The sequence below is a fragment of the Chinchilla lanigera genome, unplaced genomic scaffold, assembly GCF_000276665.1.
Source record: "Chinchilla lanigera isolate Chin_1 unplaced genomic scaffold, ChiLan1.0 scaffold00010, whole genome shotgun sequence".
Classification (NCBI taxonomy): Eukaryota; Metazoa; Chordata; class Mammalia; order Rodentia; family Chinchillidae; genus Chinchilla; species Chinchilla lanigera.
The window spans coordinates 3776544-3797787 of NW_004955411.1; the positions used below are offsets into that span (position 1 = coordinate 3776544).

Here is a 21244-nt window from a genome sequence, read left to right on the forward strand (position 1 = left end):
CCTCTCAACCTATTCAAGGTACTAGGCTCAATCCCTACCCCTGCACTGCACGGAAAGAACAACTATCACTAATGTCAACATCCAAAGAATCAACCATAGATCCACATGCAATTTAAAACTTGTCTTAAAAGTTTCCTACTCTTTTGTTAACCCCAGAAGGCAAATGAATATTAATAATGAAGGGTAAGCTAGGAAATAGGAGAACAAAATTTAAGGAAAAAAGGAAAGAGAAGAGGAAAAAGCAAACAAAAGAAAATAGGTTCTGATGCTAATATTTTAATGTTAGGAAAAGGAAAGAGGGAGGGAAGGCCTGGGAGGACATGCAAAGGGGTAGGAAGAAAGGAGACAAGGGAATGGTCAGGCATGGACTCTGGGGGAAAGCTGCTAAACTTCCAGACAAGGCTTCTGGAGGTGTGGCTGGCCAGGGTCTGCATGCTGCTGTCTTTACTCTGAGTGCCTCAGGGCCTGGGGGCAAAAGCCACGCAGGGACCTAGTATTAGGACCACAGGGGCCCCGCCTTCTGCTGCTCCCTGCAGTGCTGTCCACAGACTCAGACCCCCTTCCACCGCAAAGCATCCCAAGCTGCACTGATTGCTGCGGCACTCACACCTCTGCAGGCTCATGTTGCCCCTCAGCATCCCTGGGGTTCTCCCAGCCCAGAGCTGGACCCCCTCCAGCCCACTATGTTCTGTTCCTTACTCTCTTTTGAATGAAACTTTCTACATAGGGTAAGTGTAACTAACTCCCAGCAGGACAGAACGCGCTTCACTCAGCTGTTAGTTACCTCTGTTGACCACGGCCCCTGCTGAGACTATGAGAGCTCTGGCCATGCACAGGGCCACCTCCACTGTGGAAGAGTCTACTCTGCCACACCTTGGGATCCTGTGGCAGGAGAGCCCAGGAGAGAAGCGCTTGCCAGTGCCCAAGGTGGTGCTCTGGCCTTCTGTGGTACCAGGAAGGACCAAACTAGGCTGAGGGGACAGAGGTGGTGCATGGCCAGCACCACAGCAGCTCAGGGGAGAGGCACTGAGAACAGGCTTTGGCTGGGTTTCAAGCCAGGTAGAGCGCTGCGGGGCTTGGAAGACCTGAGGCTCAGAGGAGGACAACGGGAGGGCGTGAGGAGAACCACGAAGTCGCTGGACCCAAGAGCAGAGCCCGACAGCTCGCAGTTTCTCTCGACACCTTCAGCCGGGTCCTCCCTGCCTGGGTGCACAGCGAGAGAAGGCTGCTTCGTTCCAGCTGGACTTGTGTTGCATCTGCAGCCGTGATTTGATCAGCTTCGTTCTGAGGGAACACGTAGGAGAAAACAAAGCACACGTTCATGAAATCTACTTGAGTGTTTGGAAAGGTCTCCATGAATAAAATTCACTAAAGTCCATGTGCATCTGATGGGACAGGTGTAAGTGAATGAACAAACACAGGCACAAGATTCAAGTCAGAGTCTGCTGAACCCTTCACGTGACTTGGCAAGTTTTTTCTGCACCTAATTCTTTGATTGACCTGGTCGTTCTCCAGTGGCTTCCCGTCACCTTCATGCTTGAAGCAAATGAACAACTGGATACAGAAATGGCCCAACGATTGGGCAGATAGGTGGCTGGGCGCAGTAATGAGCTACTGCTAAAATTTTCAACAACCTGCTCTCCATAAAGAATAGATTTGTAGCCTCTGCCACTTTGCATGGCGCAAATGATCCCACGCAGTTGACCTCAAGCAGCCAACACAAAGTCTTCATGGACCTGGGAGGATCTCACACATCGCTGTGGGGAGCAGGGGCAGGGGCAGCTCCCTGTCAGAGAGAAGCAGGGCAGGACATGGGGGAGCCGCACCTCACGGCCAACGCAGAGAGGCTCAGCTCTTGGACAGCATGACTGCGCAGGTTGCCTGCGCTCCGCCTCTCCAGGTTGGGACAGCCCACCTCTTCCCTGTGGAATGTAAACACAGCTCCTGGCCAGCGTTCCTGCGCTCAGGGCAGGATGGGAGCACAGCCACCGTCCCACAGACAGCACTAAATATACTCTCATCCACACGCACCTACTTCCGCCTCCCCGGCTGCTTGCTAGGACCTTTCATCCCTTCTCCACCTTCTTGCCTCCTGGGACAGGTCTGTCTCAGCCTCGCTCTGCAAACTAGCAGGGACAACCTAAGAGCCCATGGCCAGAAGCCAGGAGCCGGGCAGAGGCCAGAAGTGTGGAGAGGACCACTTTGGACTCTGAGTGGAGAGTCAGAAGGCTGCGCTTTTTTCTCCCGTGGCTGGTTGGGGGTTCTTTATTCGCAGAGGTAACTGATACTGACATGAAGATGCACTTCAGAAATGCCTAATGTTTCATGGGAAGACGCCACATCTCTTTCCTTCTGTATGGAAGATACAGGCGCTAGGACTGGCAGTGGTGCTGCGGGACAAGGTGCTGCTCCAAGATGGGAAGGGCACTGTATCCTCTCCAGCGTCCTCTGTCCTGAGGATCCTGCAGTTACTCACAGCATGGGAGAGAGGCTCCCTGGGGACCTCGGGGCCCTGGCTAGGTTACGCCCTGTCACACGAATGGCAGTGTGCATCACACACACACACACACACACACACACACACACACACACACACAGGGCTGATGCCGTCTCCCCTCAGAGAATACACCGGACTCCTTGCTTTCTGGAAGCCAAACCCACAGTGTGTTGTATATAAAAGCCTGATCTTGAGATCTTTGCCTTCAGATTTTAATCTCCTGTAATCAATAACTTGTTATACATAACTAAGATGAATGCTACATAATGGACCTGTGTTTATGGAGTCAATACAGGGCTCGTAGGGGATTCCTTGGCATTGTTTGCATGCAGTATAAATATTTGAAGAGTCTGCCGGTAATAGGAGTTTCTGTGTATATTATGCAGAGTTCTCTTTTATCCAGTTTGAAGTAGCATGAAGGAGCGGATGCAAATCGTCCAAACAAACACTGGCTTCTCCCGCCAGCTGGGCAGATTGTCATCACGGCTTCCGGGAGCCCTGGTGGTCCCGCACTGATCACAGGTAGATGCAGCTGGGAGAGGTGAATGGCAGGGGATGGCTGCGAGTGCTGTGGTGTGCTGTGGCGTGGAGTGGTGCGGTGTTCTGTGATGGCATATTGTGTGGTCTGGTGTGTCGTGTGGTGTGTTGTGGTGTTGTATTGTGTGATGTGGGGGTGTGGTGTGTGGCATGGTATGATTTTGAGTTGTGTAATATTTTGTGGTGTTATGGTGTAGTTAGTGCTCTGTAGTGTGGTAGTGTACAGTGTGGTGTGGTGTGGTATGGCACTCTGTAGTGTGCCACGGATTATGTAGTGTGTGATGTGTGGGGAGGTGTGGTGTTGTCTTGTGTGGTGTGGTATAATGTGGTGTGCTGTAGCACTGTGTTGTGCTATGTGGTATAGAGTTGCATCATTCAGTGCCATGTGAGGTTATGTGGTGTTGTGTGACGCTGTGTCTCATGGTATGGTGTGGTATTTTATGAAATGGTGTGATGCATTATGTGACATGCTCTGTGGTATTGTATTAGATAGTGTTTTGTGGTGTTATGTAATGTTTGTGTTGTTGTGTAGTATTGTGTTGTGAGTTTCAAGTTATTCAGTTGTGTATGTGATAAGACATGGTGTGGTGTTTGGTGTTGTGTGGTCTTTTATTGTGTAGTGTGCTGCATAATGTGCAGTAGGGTGTTTTGATATTATTTGCTGTGATGTGGTATGGTGGGGCGTGATATGTAGTATGTGGTGACGTGTGTTATTTGTTTGTTGTGTACTGTGGTGTTTTGTGGTTTCTCTGCTGTACAATATGGTATAGTGTAGTGTTGTATGGTGTGATATATATGGTGTAGTATTTTGTGGTGTGGTGGATGTGGATGGTGTGGTATGGCATACAATGTTTGGTATTCTGTAGTATTGTGTGATGCAGTATGGTGTTGTGTGGTATTGTGGTGCTATGTTGTACAGTAAAGTGTGATGTGGCATTGTGTTGTGTGGTCTAGTGGTATGCGGTATGGTATGGTGTGGCGTGTGTTATGTGGTGTGGTGTGGTATAACATGGGGTGCTGTAATGCTTGTGGTGTTATGTGGTATGGTGTGCTGTATTGTGTTGTGTGGTGTGGTGGTATGCACCATGGTGTGGTGTATTGTGATATATTTTGTGCTATGATGTGGCATGGTGTGGTAGTGTGTGTTTTGTGATGGTATATCACACGGTATTCTGCAGTGTGGTCCTATGTGGTCTGGTAGTATATTCCACGGTGCCCCATTTTGTGGTACATTTTGTGGTACAATGGCTGTGGTGTTTTATGATGACGTGTGGCAAGGTGGTTTTGTGGTGTGGTGTGGTGTGGCATGGTGACACGTAGACCTGCCCTTGGCTGCCCTGTGGTCCAGAGGACAGGGTCGGGCGGGCTCCATGCAAAGCCCAGAGGCCACACCAGCACACGGGCAGTGGGACTGAGGGCACAGGCAGGTCTGGAGCCAGGGCTGGTGACTACCGTCCCCTTGGCCCCGTGGTGGCAGCAAGAGTTAGGTTTTCCTGCAGCGAGGCTGACCCGGCTTGGCTCGAGGGTCCTCCAGCCTGTGTGCTGATGCCACAGCCGAGCACCAACTGACCCTGTGGCGGCTGCTCACAGACCCTGCCGAGGGATGGACGAAGACAGGATGCCGGCAGCCCGGGCTGAGCTCGGGTCTCACAGCAGAGGGCGCTGGCCGAGCTTGTTCCAGACTTCTTTCTCCTCGCTCAGTGGTCACTCACCGTCACCTGCAGGGTGACCAGCGTTGGCACGGGCTGGGACACACAAGGTGCTCACGGGTCTGCAGCACTGGACATTTCCTTGGGACTGGGATGTGTATCACAGAAGACCACAGGGGGACTGCAGGTGGGGCAGGGGTGGGACGACTGCAGATCTGCAGGCTGGGGCCGGCTTTGGCTGGCTCCGCTTGGCCAGGAGGAGGCACGCAAATCCTACGAGGTGCAGCTCTGGCTCAGACGGAATCCCAGCAGCAGCACCTGTCATAGAGCCCAGGACGCTCTTGAGAACCAGAGTGGAGGATGAACGCGGTGGGGCACCCTGCAGGCTCCTGGGCGTCCATAGGCAGCTGAAACATCTCAGGTCAAGAGCTGAGGAGGCGGTGCAGGGGGCCATTAGCATGAAGTCCTGCTACCAGTAGTCCTTGGAGCCCGGAGGGCTGCTCCTGGTGACATGGCCGTTAGAATGACTCACTGGCCTTGTGTTTATTTCTTCATCTACTGGCTTCTTGCTCCCTAAGTATAATAAACAAATCACAGAATGCGTTACAGTCATGGGTCACTGATCAACAGGACACTTCTGGGATGTGAAGTGCAGTTCATCCTTATGTGAACCTCACAGAGTATAATTGCAAAAACCTGCATGCTGGGCATGGCGGTACTCGCTTGTAATCCCACAATCGCGGTACTCCGGGAGGTTGAGGCGGGAGGATTCTACATTCAAACCCAGATTAGGCAGTTTAGCAATTTATTGAGACTTGTCTTAAAATTTTAAAAAAGACTGAGGAGGTAGCTCAGTGCAAACTCCCCGGTTTTCAATCCTCAATAGTTTAAAAAAAAAAAGTGCGAAGACCTGATGGATGGTCTACCACACACCAGGCTATCTGTTTTCCCACCTATAACCCTGCATGGCACATGACCATACAAAATGGTGTGCAGTGTGATCAAAATAGACGGTGAATGCTTAAATTAAAATAAATTTCTCAAAATAATGACACGTTGCCATCAGCTGCCTTCACAATACTCCCCCCTGGTTAGCCCACCCTCTTGCCCCGTTCTGAAGCAGTTCTGGAAGGTCTCTTTCACAAGTGTCTTTCACGAGCTGGGGTCAGACGCTGTAAATGCTGCTGCCGAGTGCTTCCAGCGAAAACGCAGGGTCGTAAAAGCATGGTGTGCCCTCACCCTCTGTCTTCACTGGATCCGGCGCTTCCCCCAAATCAAAACGACCAGGAAAGGTAAATGTTTTTAACCGACTCAGGACACTGAAGCAGCCAACGTAACAGAACTTAAGGCACAGAAGAAGACTTTTGTGGCAGTGATTGCAGCATTCTTGCTCACCCGTGCAGCGCTCAGCCCTCACCCAGGCTCTGGAAGGGACATGCCAGGCGCCATTCTGTGCCCACGCTGCAGGGCAAGACACAGGAGTGCCCACGAGGCTCCGTTCAAGGCAGAGACAGTGGCTGCCTCCCCGCCTCGCCCGCTCCCTCTGCCAGGGCCTCGGCACACACCAAGGCCCTTCCCCTATCCCTCTTATTTAAGTTCTAAAAGTCAAAGCCATTAAAAAAGTGCGTGGCTGACTTTAAAGAATTCCTTTCCTCACCCAGAAAAGTCAAGCGCTGCTACTTTCCATCTTAGCAGTGGGACTGGCGCATTTGAAGATGAACTTCGAAGTGCAGATCACGAAAGCCGAGCTCATGGGAACATTCAGCGCTGCCTTCTCCAGAGGGAGCAGGGCCCAGGGTTAGGAACATGCAGGACAGACGGAGGCCGCAGGGAGCCATCGGCATCTGTACGCCGGCCACACGGGCCTGGGAAGCGGCCGCAGCCTCCCTGTGTCTATTTCCTGCTCTGTAAGATGAGAATTAAAACTACTTGCCTTGAGGGTTGTGTGCTGACCCCTGAGCCAGTGCAGGCAAAGCGTCTGGGGTCCACCTGTAACCCCCGGCTGCGGCTGTGCTGCTGGCTGCACACACAGACACTTTTGTACCCCAGCCCCCAGGCCTGGTGGTGTGTTTGTGTGTGTGACAAAGAAAAGGGAAAGAACCGATGAACATCTTAGCTAAGAATCCAATTAACAAAGAAAATCGTTTGACATTTTCTTCTGGAGTCTGGCTCTCTGACACCAGTGAGCTGATGAAATCACAGGAGTCCCTTTTCCCGCAAGTTGTGCCACTTCATTAGCTAAAAGGGGAGTCTGAGATTAAAGGTAAGCCTTCCACACACAAAGAAAAAGACTTTTCTTTCCAAGGGAAAAAATTAAGAAGAAAGCTGAGCCGGTCTTAGAAACAGCACACGGTTGTCCCTGCAGGCCCATCCACACCTCAGGCTGAGCCTCCCTCGATCCTCTCTCCCCAGGATCCAGAGGCCAGCTGAGGCAGTGTGAGCACATCAGCTGCTCCTGACAGGCCTCCGCCACAGCTGGACGCTTCCAGAAGCAGCCAGAAGGAGCCCCTCATCCCTTTCCGGGAAGCAGAGTCCATGCCCCAAGACAAGCCTGGGACCTTGGCCCTTGGCCCTTTCCTGTGGGCACAGATGGTTATCCTACGAGCTAGTGTTTGTTAACCATTTTCAGTCAGCCTGGGCACCGCAGGGGGCTGGAGGAGCCCCTGCACAGGGGCCTGGGAAAGCAGGTTTCTGACCAAGGGACCTCTGCCTGCACGCAAGTCACCCCAGTGCCAGAGCCAGAGGGATAGGAGGGAGGGCTCCCCTCTCTCATCGCAGGGGAGTCTAGCCCACAGGTGGGATGTGGAGCCACCAGCGTCACAAGGGACCAGCGCTCAGAGGTACAGCCAGGGTGGAGGAGAGTTGCCCTGCACCATGGCTCTGCATTCAGGGCCTGAGTGTTGAGGAAATGCACAGTGATGCGTGTTACGTGCTGCATGTGGTTTCTCCCAAGGGTCCGGGGTGGGAGGCCAGGGCCCAGGATGGCAGTGATGACATAGGGGGACATCTACCTGGAGGATGATGGGTCATTGGGAATCACTGCCCTTGGAAAGAATTGATGTCTCTCTCACAGGACCCTGGTTAGGCCTCGCAGCAGGGTTACTGTAAAAGAGCACACCCAGCCCCTCCTCAGACTTGGTGGCTTTCTATCTGACAAGACCACTCCCTCTCATACGCATGCCTGCCACAGTGCCAACCATCAGGTGACATGATGGATCACAAGCCAGTGCTGCGCTATTTGGACTTTTGGCTTCCAAAATTGTGAGCTAAAGGAATGTCTTTGCTTCACTTGGCATTTCATCAGCAGTGGAAAATTAACTGATAGAAGACAAAGTCAGCATCCATGTAGAGAAGACCATGGAGGAAGCTGGTGACACTGAGAGGACGGCCAGCACTGGTGAGCGTGGTCCACACGGGGAGGCCCAGGCCAGCCCCTGGCTCTCTACCGCATGCTTGATTCAATGCAGATGAGCCTGCCTTCCCGGCACCACTGGGGAGTGGTGCACTTCTGCGAAGGAGGTGCTGGGGATTTCCATTCTGTCCGGCCCTCGGCTCTCCAGGCTGCTCTCTATACTTTTAGAGGAGACACTTCTTCACGTTTTTAGGACCGATTTGACTTGGGATACAACCCAGAGTCAAGTGGCATCAAGCCCAGAGAACAGCTCACAATAGAGCTTGCCATAGCACTCCGAGTTGTAAACAAGTTGGGGCCATACAGAGTTAAAAATGATGTGTTTCAGGGTCCAATGATGAGAGTTCTGAAAGCGTGCTCCAAGACTGCAAAACTTGCCTTGCTGAGACAAGTGCAAAGCCTTCCCAAGCTGCCTGCATCACGGAATTACACCCACTTAATTCCTCCCAGGCTCAGACACGTCTCTGGAAAGCCAGTCTCGCTATCTCAGCCTCATCTCTGATGACTCATCCTCCCGGGACTTGAGCGGCATACGACAGGATTGATGGCAGCAGACTTGTGCCTCCGAGGCAGTGGAACCTCAGCACACACCCATGGCAGACGCTGCTCAGGGGTCGGCGTGCTTCCCTCGGGGCACCTGCTCCCTCGGAGAGTCCAGGCAGCACTGCCAACTTCCGGAAGCTGGGACGACAGATGGAATGTGCTCGCCTCCCTGTGGAAGAGCTTGGGGAACCTGCTAGAAGAGGCAGATGAGGCACACCTGCCCAAGAAGCTGGCCCCTGACACGACCTGCCTCACGTGCGGGAATCCCAGCAGACGACACCGCAGGACAGAAGGTTTCACTTCCCTCAAGATGGGGTCTGGCACACCATGGCTGCCGTGCACGCTGACATCTGCCTTCCTGTCACTAGGAGGTGACCCTGGCAGAGCTGCCTGTGTGTTGACATGAGGTAGGGCTGGTTTGTGACAATGCTGCCAGGCTGTGGTCCACAGGCCTGAAAGAGTTGCCCCCTGCCCTTCGCAGAAAATCTGCAAATACTCAATATGCGTCACATGGGAAAAGCCAGTGTCTCCGGATCAGAGCTTTACTTTTCAACCTGAAACACTGCAAGGTACAAATGCAGACATAACTAACGCCTAAAATGCCAAGTCCCAAAGAGGCACCTCCCATTCACCTATCCAGATGGCCACTCCAGACTCCAGGCTTGTGCTGTAGCTCACGACAGTCTGAGGAAGTGAACATGTGCCGGCGGGGGGAGCAGAACATTTCCGAGAGCCGTGTGCTCCTCCGCTGTGGCCCGGCCGCAGCAGCTGAGGCAGTGCTGGCGCAGGGTCCCTCAAGACGCGGTGCTCCGCACTTTGCACCTGTTTCCACAGCCGTGGTTTCAAACTCCTGAGTGGTGAGCACAGGGGTGGCCCCTCACCCTGACTTTGAAAAAGCCCTGTGAGACGGGGGCCCACACCCAAGCCCCCCAAGTACAAATTGTCCTCCACAGAACCGTTCCCGGTGCCAGGCAGGCCGCGTGGGGCCTGCTGGCGTGTGAGGGTGACAGGCTTGGCTAAGGGCGAAAGAGTTTTTGGGGAAGTGAGACAAAACTCACTTCCCAGTTCTCAGGCTTCTTCCGCAGCTCCTTGTGGCCCAGAGCACAGTAGCCAGCATTCTGGGAACTCGCTATGCGCTGGTACCCCGAGCTCCGTGCAGGAAGTCCCTGCAGGCCCGTGGGGCAGAAGCTGAGACTGCCTCCACAGAGCAGATACGGAGCAGGAGGCTGGCAGGGATAGAGGGTGAGGACCTAGCACAGCACCTAGCACACAGTAGGTGCCAGTTATCTACCTAGCACAGTTCATACGTAGCACAAGAGAACTACCAGGAATTCACCTAGAAAAGCACCTACCACAGAGGAGGGGCCAATGATTTGCTTAGCACAGTACCTAGCACAGGGGAAGGGACATTCATTTACCTACACAGCACCTAAAAAGCAGAGTCAATCATATATACCGCACAGCACCTCGTCAGCAGTGCCACTCATTTACTTAGCACAGCACCCACCCCCAAGGATAGCTGTTACCTGGTAGAGGGGGTGTTAATAATTTACAAAGTGTGATTGTGGTTTAAGAATATGATAAAATATAGTAAGTGCTGCTAAGTGTATCCAGCGGAAAGGCAGGCTTGTAAAAATACGACAGTAAGCCCTCGTCTACCTTATTCACCATGCCTAGCAACAGTGCAACTCCGGCTTTTCCCCACAGGCAAAATAACCAGGAATGGTAAGCATTTGAATGAATTCAGAACATTGAGGTGGTCACAACAGCACAACTGAAGACTCTCATGAAAGAGCACCTCCAGAGCTGCTCCAGAAGGTGGCAAGAAGGGTGGCATCAGTGTGTTCAAAGTGAAGGTAAGGATTTTGACAGGGATTAATGGCAATGCATCTTTTAACGTAATAATTTTTTTATTTAAGCGCTCATCCTACTTCAGTTATACCTTGTAGCCAGCACCACACCTGGCACACGAGTTGGACCAATCACTGGTGACCAGCATGTCACCAAGGACCCTTTCTGAACACCCTGAAGATCCCAGTCCCTGTATTGGACATGGGGTGTTTAGTTTCTGTGTCCCTCCAGCCTCATGAGAAGGGCTCTCCAAGCAATGCTGAGCAGCCTGGTCCCTCCCAGCAGGGGCCCACTGTCCTACATTTGATCCAATGGATTCTGTTATTTTATCTACCTCTAACTGATAAGTTGCCAGTTTTCTGAGTTCGGAAACCTTAACATGCAAGGCGGTGCCATCGTGGAAGGAATGCACACAGCAGTGTGTTTAGAAAAATGGCTTCTTCTAGCCCTTTCTTCCCCTTCATCCAGTCCCACACCAGTCCTGGGCAGCTTGGCGGGGCACTAGCCTCTGAGATTTGGAGCCAACGGCCTGCCAACCATTGATCTTCACCCATCAGGGCCTGATCTTGAGCTCACAGGCGCCTCACTCCCCATTCAGGGCAGGGAGGACTGCGGGCTGGGCTGTGACGACAGCCTTCTTGCTGCCTGTGGGCCTGTGGCCCTCCAAGGCTCTGCCAAGCCTCCTCAACTTCAGATTTCCACTCCCTGGATGCCAGGCTCCTATTCTTGGCCCCATGGGCAAGAAAGACCCCATTGCATTTTCCCGGCACTTGGGGAAGAAAACTAGTAAGGAGCACTTTGAGAGGCATTAACAGGGAGCTTGTGTGTGTATCTGCTATAACCTGGGGTGCCCCGTGACAACCGTGTCGAAGGAGCTGCGAGGGGCGCATGGAGCAGTCAGCCCGGTTGGGTCACTGGCCCCGAGGCATTTGGGAGAACATTAATCTGGGTGAGTCTGAGGGAGTTTGGATGAGATTAACATTTGAACTGATAGACTGGGTAAGCAGGTTTCCTGCCCTGTGCAGGTGGGCCACCTTTAATCAGTGGAAGGCTGAATAGAATGAAAGGTCTGACCCTCCCTGAGTGAGAGAGGTCCTGGCAACTGGTGGTCGAGCAAGGGCACTGTGGGACTTGATCCGGAAAAGCAGCTCTTCCTGGCCCTTGAGCTTGCTAACTGCAGCCCGGTTACCTTGTGAGTAGTTCCTGTAACAATCCCTGTCCATCTGTCTGTCTGTTGACCCACGTACCTGTCTGTGTCTGTCCTCATTCATCTGTCTGTCTTCCTACTCATCTACCTGTCTATCTGTCATCTGTCCATCCGTCTCTCATCTCTCCACCTGTCATTTATCTAGATACCCAATCTGTCTGCCTGTCTGCTACCTGCTTGGCTGTTTCCCTGCAGAGCACTGACTAACATGAGTGTGAGCTGAAAGGTGTGTGTGTTGGCATATGTAACCCTCTTGCTGACAGACAGCGCTTACCCGTGTCACACAGCAGGCAGCGAATAAGTGCCTGCTTCTCAAAGCCCCCATCTCCCGGCTCTCCCACAGGTGCAGGTCCACCTCTAGCAGGCAGCACATCTTGACTGCATCTCTGTCTCCAACTGTGGAGACCTTCTCGCTCTTCACCCTGCTGAACCTGCTGGCCCAGAAGGCCCAGGTAGGAAGTCTGCAGTGGGCTTCCCAGCATCCTTTGGCTGTGACTCTTCCTAGCGACGTAAAGAACAACACAGCTCCAGCATGTTCTATCTTCCCATGGCAGAGCCAGGCAAATGCAGATATGGATGGACCAGGAAGTTGTATGTGTCCAGCTGTGCAAGGAGCCCAGGCCATGCCACTTTCCCCTACCATGCTGGGCCCCACACCTGCCACTGCTGTCCACCAGTGTGAGCCACAGGTCTGCCCCTGTCGTTCTTACCCACCTGCAGGGAGGCCCGCCCAACCTGGCGGGGAGGGGCTAGACTCTCCACGGCAGCAGCCTGGGACCCTGGGACCTGGTTCCCCGTCCCCTCCCTGCTCTGTACTGCTGGGCTGGCACTTCCAGCTCCCATCCTCTGGTGTAGTCTCAGCCTGGCCGTGGTGAGCGCCTGGCCCTCTCTCAGTTCTCCCCGCCAGCCTGCACTCCCCTGATGGCAGTTTGTATGCATGCGTGAGTGAGTAGACGCGATGCACATGCCAGTGTGTGCGAATGTGTGCCTCCGTGCTGGAGGCCGAAGATGGAGGTGGTGAGGCCTTGACCTGCAGGTTCCTGGTGAGGCTCTGTGCACCAGGGTGCTCACTTGGGCCACACAGAGCTGGGCTCCGCTATAGAGAGCCCTTCCTGGTCCTTGTCTCGGTCTGGGAAATTTATATTTGTGATCCCATGGAAAGGTTATTGGAATCCTAGCAAGTTAATTCCAGTCTACCACTACCAGTGTGACCCATAGGGAGAATAGACACTAAGGCATATCTGTAGTTGTGGGGAGCCGAGGGGTCCCAAGTCCAGCCAGGGTGATGGCTAACTGGAACCAAGGCCGCAACCCAGGGCCAGACCCAGGTCTTATTAATTCTGTAAGAGGGGAGTGGCTTGGGGATGAGTGAGTGTAGTGCCAGGAAATAGGTGAGTGCTGTGAGCTGGGCTAGGTAGGAGGCCTGAAATCACCTCTGCAATATGCAGAGAGAAGGATCAGCAGAAAGAGTAATCTGCATAACACAATTCAGTAGAATCTAACGTTTCGGGATCTGTGCTTCAGCTCTGCTGTGCAATCTTTTATACCCTGAGACGGCACAGCCTCTTTCTCAAGGCTCCATCCCAGTCAACAGCGCGGAGGCAGCTCTCCCTCCCACCCGGCTCACACGTGCTTCCTGGGAGCTATAGGCAGGCAACACTGCCCTGTTGCTTTGCTTCAAAGACTACACACCAGCACCTCGGCTGGACCAGTTTGCATTGCTTAAAGCCAATTAGGGGGTAAGGAAAAGTCCCAGCCAGCTCTGCACACATCAGTATATGGCAATAGGGCCGGCATCAGCCCGAATGGAGACAACTGCTCCTCTTTCAAGGAGCGTGGTCAGGTGGCCCTTCACACTCAGCTTGCACCACCTCTGTGCAAGCCTGGCAGATGCACACATACGTGTGAATGTGTCTGCATGTGTGAGTGTGTGCATGTGGTGTGAGACATGTACGTGTGTAAATGTGGGTGTGAACACACCAGAGTAAGAGGACACAGACTTGTGTAGGTGAGTGTAAGTTTCCCAAGAGCATAACTGCATGTGTGCACATATATACAGGTGTGAAATGTCAGTGTGAATGTATGCATTGTGTACATGGGGGGCATGTGAGTGTGTGTGTATATCTGTGCACATGTGCATGTGTACATGCATGGACATGTGAGCATATGTGTGCAGGCATGTGCACATGTAGGTCTACACACTGTGAAGATGTGAGTATGTGTACATGTGTGAACGAGTAGATGTGATGCATGTCAGTGTGTGTGAATGTGTGGCTGCATGCACATGCGATTCTGTATGTGTGAATGTGTCTGTGCACACATGTGTGAGCATGGTCTAATGTGTAAGTGTGTTCGTGCATGGATGTGTTGGGTCAATCTGTGAGTTGGCATGTGGGGGCAAGTGCACATATATAAATGTGTGTGAGTGTGGTTGTGTGTATCTGTGAGCAGTCAACATTGAATGCAAGTGTGTGTTTGTGTGACCGTGTAGACACGCATGTGTGTGCACATGTGTGCATGCACATGGGAGTGTTCGTGTGCATGATGTGGTTGTGTGTGAGCACTCACAAATGCATGAGAGTGTTGTGTGTGTGAGTACATGTGTATAGTCAGTGCAGCATGTGCATGTGTGAATGTGCACGTGTGGGGGTGTGTTTGTGCCAGCACAGCCTTGCCAGTGGAAACCACAGTGCTGTCCAGAGGCCACTTCAGAGGAAGGAAGGGACGCGAGGGCCCAGCCGGCCAGTGGCTGTGACCGTGTGCGTGCCCCTGGGGGCTCAGGGAGGAGAGACACAGGGCGACACTGCAAGCCTGACCAGAGCGTCATCCCCGCATCGGGCCGGGGTGCTGGGGGAGCAGGGGCAGGCCTTAGTGGGAAGGTGTGCACTGTTCGGGAGGAGCAGTGGGGTGACACGGCCAGAGCCCTCAGTCCGGGCCCCGGCCCGACACAGCACAGCCGGCGGGGTGTCCTCAGCCTCGCGCAGTCCGGGGCCTCCAAGTCCCGGGCAACGTTTCAGTGTTTCTGCTGCCTCAGCAGCGGGACTCACACGCTCAGGCACTCTCAGATACCTGCTCACTGCCGGCCTTACACTGACCCTGGGGTCCATTATAAGACACGTTCAGATACTCACTAATTTGCACGCTCACACTTGGAGACTTTGGCTCCCAGTCCCAGGCACTTTCAGACACCCCGTCATCTGCAGGTGCACACTCGCAGTCTCCAACTCTCACACGCTTTCAGGCGCTGGCTGACTCTAAGGCCCACACTCACACTGGACACTCTCGGGCTCACATCCGCAAAACTTTCTGACATCAACCCCCACCCAGACTCACACACTCTGACATGGCTGGGCTCACACTCGGTGACACTCTGACACACCCACTGTCTCCCAGGATCACATTCACACTCCAGAATCCTTGGGCTCACATTCTCAGACACTGCAAGGTACTGACTCACCCTCAGACTCCCACTCCAGCACACGCACACTTATACTGCTAGATGCCTCACACCCCTGCTCACCTGCAGACTCCTACCCCCGCTGCAACACCCTCAGGTTCACACTCTCAGACACTTTGCTGGCACTCACACTCTGACACACTTAGGCTCTCACTCTCAGGCACTTTTGGTCACCCATTCACCTACTCACGTGCGAGCTCTCAGGCTCGCACTCAGGTACTCTGAGACACCCACTCACTCCCGGACTCACTCTCAGAAGCTTGTGGAAACTTCCTCACTCTCAGACTCCACTTAAAACCCAACACTCTCAGACGCTTCGGACACGCACTCATCCCAGACTCACGCTCACACTCGGGCACCACGGGCTCGCACTCGAAGACACTTTCTGACCCTCACTCCCTAGCACATCCACACTCAAGATGCCCAGGCACACACCCTCAGACACGTTCAGTCACCTGCTCACCCTAGACTTGCACTCGCACTTTGACGCTCTTAGGGTCACTCTCAGACACATTTAAATACGCATTCGCTTTCAGATTTACCTGCACACTCTGATACTCTCAGGCCTACAGACACTTTAGGCACATCCCTGCCTCCAGATTTGCGTTTACACTGTGACGCCCCCAGCCCACTCTCGCACACTTTTGGATACCCGCTTACTTCGATGCACACTCACGCTCTTATCTTGTACTCTGACAGCTTCAGACCCTGCTCACGCCCAGACTCACACACCCCGACACTTTTGTGGTGTCACTGTGACGCTTGCAGACACTGCTTGCCCGCAGACTCAGCTCACCATCTAATACACACTCATTCCAGCTCATCCTCACAGACGCATTCTCAAACTCACTCTTTCTCACATGGACAGATTAAACACTCGCTCCCTGTTCACACTCTCAGCCCTTCTCAAACTCGATCTCGCACTTGCGCTCACACATCCGCACCCTCACTCCCAGACTCACACCTTGACACGTTCTGACACTCACAGTCTCCTTCCGAAGACCGAGGCCACGGAAGTGAGACTCCCACTGACTGTCAGTGTCCGCCTGGGGCTCTGCGCCGGGGCAGGCAGCCATCCCAGATCTGCGCGCCACAGGCGTGGAGACACCAGCCGAGACTGTGCCCTCTGCCTCCTGTGACCTTCCGGAGGGCTCTCCCTCCCCTGCCGGTGGCCTGGCCGTGGTGTGCCTGGGCTCAGGGCTCGGTGACAGCGTGCACAAACACGGCCGAGTGACGGGATGTGCCCTCTTGGCAGAGCAGCCATAGCTGTGGAGCGCAGCGCAGACATGTCTCCGTAAGTGTATATCACCCAGGAAAGCAGGGGTGGAAGCGCTCCGGGCTGCGTAGTGTGTGTGTGTGTGTGTGTGTGTGTGTGTGTGTGTGTTTGTTGCTAAAAATAAAAGGAAAAAGTTAAACAAAAAGAGGCAAAATCGTTTCCTCAGACCCACATGTCTAGATTTTAAGCTGCTTTTCCCATAACATTGTGTTGTCTTTGTTAAATATTTAAAATGCAGACGCGAGACAAATGGAGCTAAGGGCCCCTGTGTCCCTGAGGACGCGCACATGAAGTGGCTGGCAATATATCACGTGTTTGACTGCACCAGATTAATATTTACCCAGGGATAAACGGAGCAGCTTACAGAAGCATCAACAGTCCCTTCCCAGTCGCACACGTGGCGTGGCGGGAACAGGGGCCCCAGTCTGGGGATGGGGCCTGTGCGGCCAAAGTGGAAGTGGCCCTCCTGCCATGAGGGCCAGCCCCAAAGTCACTGTTCTGAGACTTCCTGCCCGGCGGGCGGGTGCCACACCTCCCCGCTTGCACAGAGCTCCGTGTCCTCGACCATAGGCTGCGTGGCATCGCTCACACAGGAAGTAGAGAACTAGATATACAGCCCCTCCCCTAGTCCTCTTTCTGCAGCACTGCAGTTGGAGCCCAGGGCCCCGTGTAGCAGAGCCAGCACTCACCTCCGAGCCACACCCCAGCCCGGCACACACTTAGCACAGCACTGCCCGCTGGGACCGCTGGCAGGGCGCATGGCCTCCTCATCCGCTGTCTCGGGAGGCCTCCATCCCCAGGAAGGTTTTGAATCCTAAGCCAGGAGACACTGCAGGAAATGCCGTGCTGTCCAGCCTGGGATGTGGCGCAGTGCGGTTCTTTCTGACCTACACTGGTTGGCAGGGCGTCAGAGCGGCGCAGGGTCAGGCTTGTCTACTTGTGCGCTGCTGGGCGTGTACACGCACGTCTGTTCCGCAGACACTCAGAGAGCCCTGTGGTACCCCGCAGACCTTGTGGAGGCTGGAGGCCACCAAGAGGCAGCAAAAGGAAGGGCCTGGTCCCCCAGACGCGCAGGAGAACACACGGAAGATGCCTAGGCCTGGTCACCGCTGGACCCTGGCAGCCTCTTCCCTCCTGGTCTGCTTCAGGAAACTGCTAGGGTCCACACACTTGGCAAGGTGTGACAACTGCTGGCCCAGGGAAGACTCAGACAACACAGGTGAGTGGGAGAGAGGTGGCTATGTGCTCACGTCACAGGCCTGTCTGAGACCTGGCGACTGTGTGGACCCTCTGCTCAGAGCTGTCCTCTGCAAGGTGGTTGGCCCTTCATGTATACTGTAATTAGTCAAGCATGTCCTTTCTTCTGACATAAAACCTGGAGTCTTAATGGGCGATTTTAGATGTTCCGTACAAGTTTCACTTATTGGCCTGCTGTTCAAGACACTGGCTCTCAGGTGGGATCTCACTGTCAAAAGGTCTGTGAACCCCGAACGTGCTAGAGAAGCAGTTCGGGACCTGGGCCTGATTCCAGTCGGCCTCTGTGTGGGCAGAGCTCTGAGTGCAGGGCTCGTGGGGAAGTGAGCACCGGGCAGGCCATGGCTTCCTGCATCCCTGAAGCCTCCCACTGCAGGAGGGCCAGGTGCACTGGGAACGCCTGGACAGCCTCACAAGGGAGGCTGCTGCAGAGCACAGGGGCAGGAGCTGCAGGGTTCCCCGTCTCCAGGGCTGGGCCAGTGGAAGCCTCTCCAGGTTGTGACTCAGGGGCCCAGCTCCTCCACCCCACGGCTTCTCAAATCTAAGGTCACCGCGGAGGAGAAGCCAATGGACAGCGGAATGAGCACACTGGCTTCCCTACTCTTGACCTGGACGCTGCACCGTTTGGACCGTCCTGTGGTTACCCGCTGCCTAGGATGAGCAGCTTGAAGCTGACTTAGTGATGCTGCCCAGCTCGGCCCCACAGATGGTGATAATGCTGAGAACCTGCTGACACACTCCAGGCTTGGAGCAGGCTCTCACACACGTCTCACCAATCTATCCACCCTGCAGAGGAAGTGGACGCTCCAATGGGCCAGGGCTGCTCAGGACTGGAGTCTGGGGATGCGTGAGGTGATACTTTGTGGGCCTAAAGTGCAGGGAGGGACACCCAGGAGTCCAAGGGAGCTTTCAGGCTACAGAAGTGCCAGAAAGCCATGGTCTGTGAGGATGGGTCTCGGGGCCAGAGGAGAAGCACCGCGTGGGAAGAGCCGGGTGAGCACTGGCCTGCCGTGCGCAGCCGGTGGGGGCCACAGTGTGACCTGGGCACGCGGGCGGGATGGTGAGACCCCCACATGGCTTACTGAGCTTGGTCTATGCTCTGGGGACCCTGGGGTTAATGAGATAAAACTCCTGGAACCCACAGAGGAAAGGGCTGGGCAAATGTGAGGCTCCCGGTCCACAGCACAGCGCGACAACAGATGGGAGCTGTTTAGGGCCTTTTATCCCTCTTCCTCTCCCTCCTCCTCACAGCTAAGGGGAGAAGAATGCTGCGTGCGGCCCAGATGATCCATCAGCCGGGCACGGCTGGGGAGAGGGCAGCCGCCCCCAGGAGAGACGCCCCCAGCCCAGACATCAGTGCGCGGCCCACCGAGGAAGCTGCGGGTCATGGGAAAGGTCCCCTCAGACCACAGGGCACACCCTAAACAAACGCAGCCACACGATGCGTGCATTCGAGCGCTGCCCCGGGGAGTGCGTGCACATATGTTCTGTGTGGAGGAGGCGGCGGCACAAGGCCTCCAGAAAGCAATGTTCAAACAAATTCCATCAATCAGACTTGGTCCTGTGAAGTGTGGAAATGCAGCCTGGAGGGGCCAAGTGCAGGCTCTGTCAGCAGCTGCCCCTGTGAAGCTCGCTCGGCCACGTCCCTCGCAGACACAGTGCTGTCTTGGCCGGGCCTGGAGGAAGCTGGGTGGCAGCAGAGGGGCGTGGACTGCACACTGGCTTCCCCTTCCCCCTCCCGCTGCCAGGCCCTGCCGTGGCTTCCCGCGGCCTGGCTTCCTCTCCACAGTCCTGGGGCAAGAAAGACAAGTGAATCTGTTCTCCAGCCACCGGACCTGGGGTCTGGGGGACAACACCCGGCGGAGGACAGTGCTCACCCTCCCTGCACCTGGGCTTTCGCAAGCAGTTACTACTACCGTTCCAGGGTGCTGGGAAGGAGGGAGGAGGAAGAGGAACGTGCCCAGAGGCTGCTGACTTCTGCCTCCCACCCCACGCCATGCCGGTGCGTCAGTTGCACAGACGCACTGCTTCCCCTACAAGGGTAACCGGGGGCTGGGCGGGTGTCCCGGTGAGTATCCCCCGCGTGGTACCAGACCACTTGCGCACTCCAGCCCAACCCTAACACCAAGGACCTGCCATCTCTGCAGGGAGCAGGACTGTGTGCTGGCTGACAAAGCACAGGCCTGGCCGGAGGAAGATCAGCCTTATCCATGGTGCCTGGGACACGGGAGCATGGAAGACGCCAAGGGCTCGGTCCCCTCTGGGAAATCTCAGGATGAGGGTGATGTGCGTCCCGGCGCCGAGCTCCCTGCTCCTTCTGAGCCATTCACCTCCCTGGCTGGCTTCCCTGAGAACCTGCTGGGGGGCGGACATGCGAGGCCACGTTGTGATCTGCCCCCAGCGAGCATGGGGGAAAAGGAAGAGCAGCTCACAGATTGAAGGCCAGTCCCATGCCACAGAACCACACCTTCCACAGAACGCACTCACTGTCCCTGCACAGAGGCACGTGCCGCAGACACAGGCAGCACCTGCGTGCAGAGGGGTTCCTCACCACACGGTACAGCCTCCAACGGCCACCTAAATGTCAGATCCAAGCCCAAGTCTCCGGCTGCCTCTAAAACCACAACTTCCAGTGTTTCCCAGTCTACACGTATTTGCAAACAGCCTGCCTCGGTGGCCCGGCTGAGCCACGTGAAGGAAGATCTGACGCGGCATGTTCTGCTGGTATTGCTTCGTTTTGTTTTGAAATACGTGCAGGTAAAACAACACAGGACACTGTACCCCTCTGGACTTGTCTCTCCCCCACCGCTGGGACCCCCAAGGAGCCCGCCCTCCTACAGGTTGAAGTCACGGGCAGGGTGCTACAGCTGTCAGCACAGCCTGCACATCCTGTCTCATCTTGTTCCAGGCATCCACCACCACCTCGAGAAATCCGTTTCCCAAAGCCAGAAGCCACAAGAGTAGTCTGTCGTCACCTTCGCTGAGAGCCAGGCCACCAGCCCCGCACCAGCCCAGCCCCGCTGCTTGCTTCCAGGGTGAGTCGTGTGTTAACAACAGCTCCTCTCAGGGTGCTCAGCTCTCAGACAGATTTCTGTGGGACCGTGGTGTGGTGGGTCGGCTGCAGGCCAGGTTGGGATTATGGCCCATGAGCTCTGCCGGCTTTTGGGGACCTTCGGTTCTGGAGCTTCCTCACTGTGATTTTGCAGACTTGCTGGAATCTTCATGGGGTTTTGTGTAAGAAATATCAAGTACATTATCTGAGCTAACTGGTGTCAGTCAACAAGTAAATATCAAAGTCTAGCATTAAAAATAGAACACACCTGTAATCCCCGACATGCTGGCATACGGGGGCAGGAAGATGCCAAATTCCAACCCAGCTTGGACAACTTAGTGACTTAGTGAGACCCTGGATCAAAAACCGTTTCAATTATTTTAATTTTTTTTGTTAGTACATGTGTGTAGTAGACAATGCTGGTAAAGGTACGTAACACATCTTAATTCCTTTTTTTCTTCCCCTATCCTTTCCTCCCCATCCATCTCTTGGCTTCCACCACTACTTAC

General features: G+C 54.5%; 1 long non-coding RNA gene across 1 annotated transcript; it reads right to left on the reverse strand.

Moving 5' to 3' along the window:
• Positions 1 to 19223: 19223 nt before the first annotated feature.
• On the reverse strand, positions 19224 to 20891 carry LOC102018169. Its single transcript, XR_259914.1, has 2 exons — positions 20659 to 20891; positions 19224 to 20041 (listed from the first exon to the last, which is right to left on the reverse strand). It is a non-coding gene; the product is annotated as an uncharacterized LOC102018169 (long non-coding RNA).
• Between the last annotated feature and the right edge of the window lie 353 nt (positions 20892 to 21244).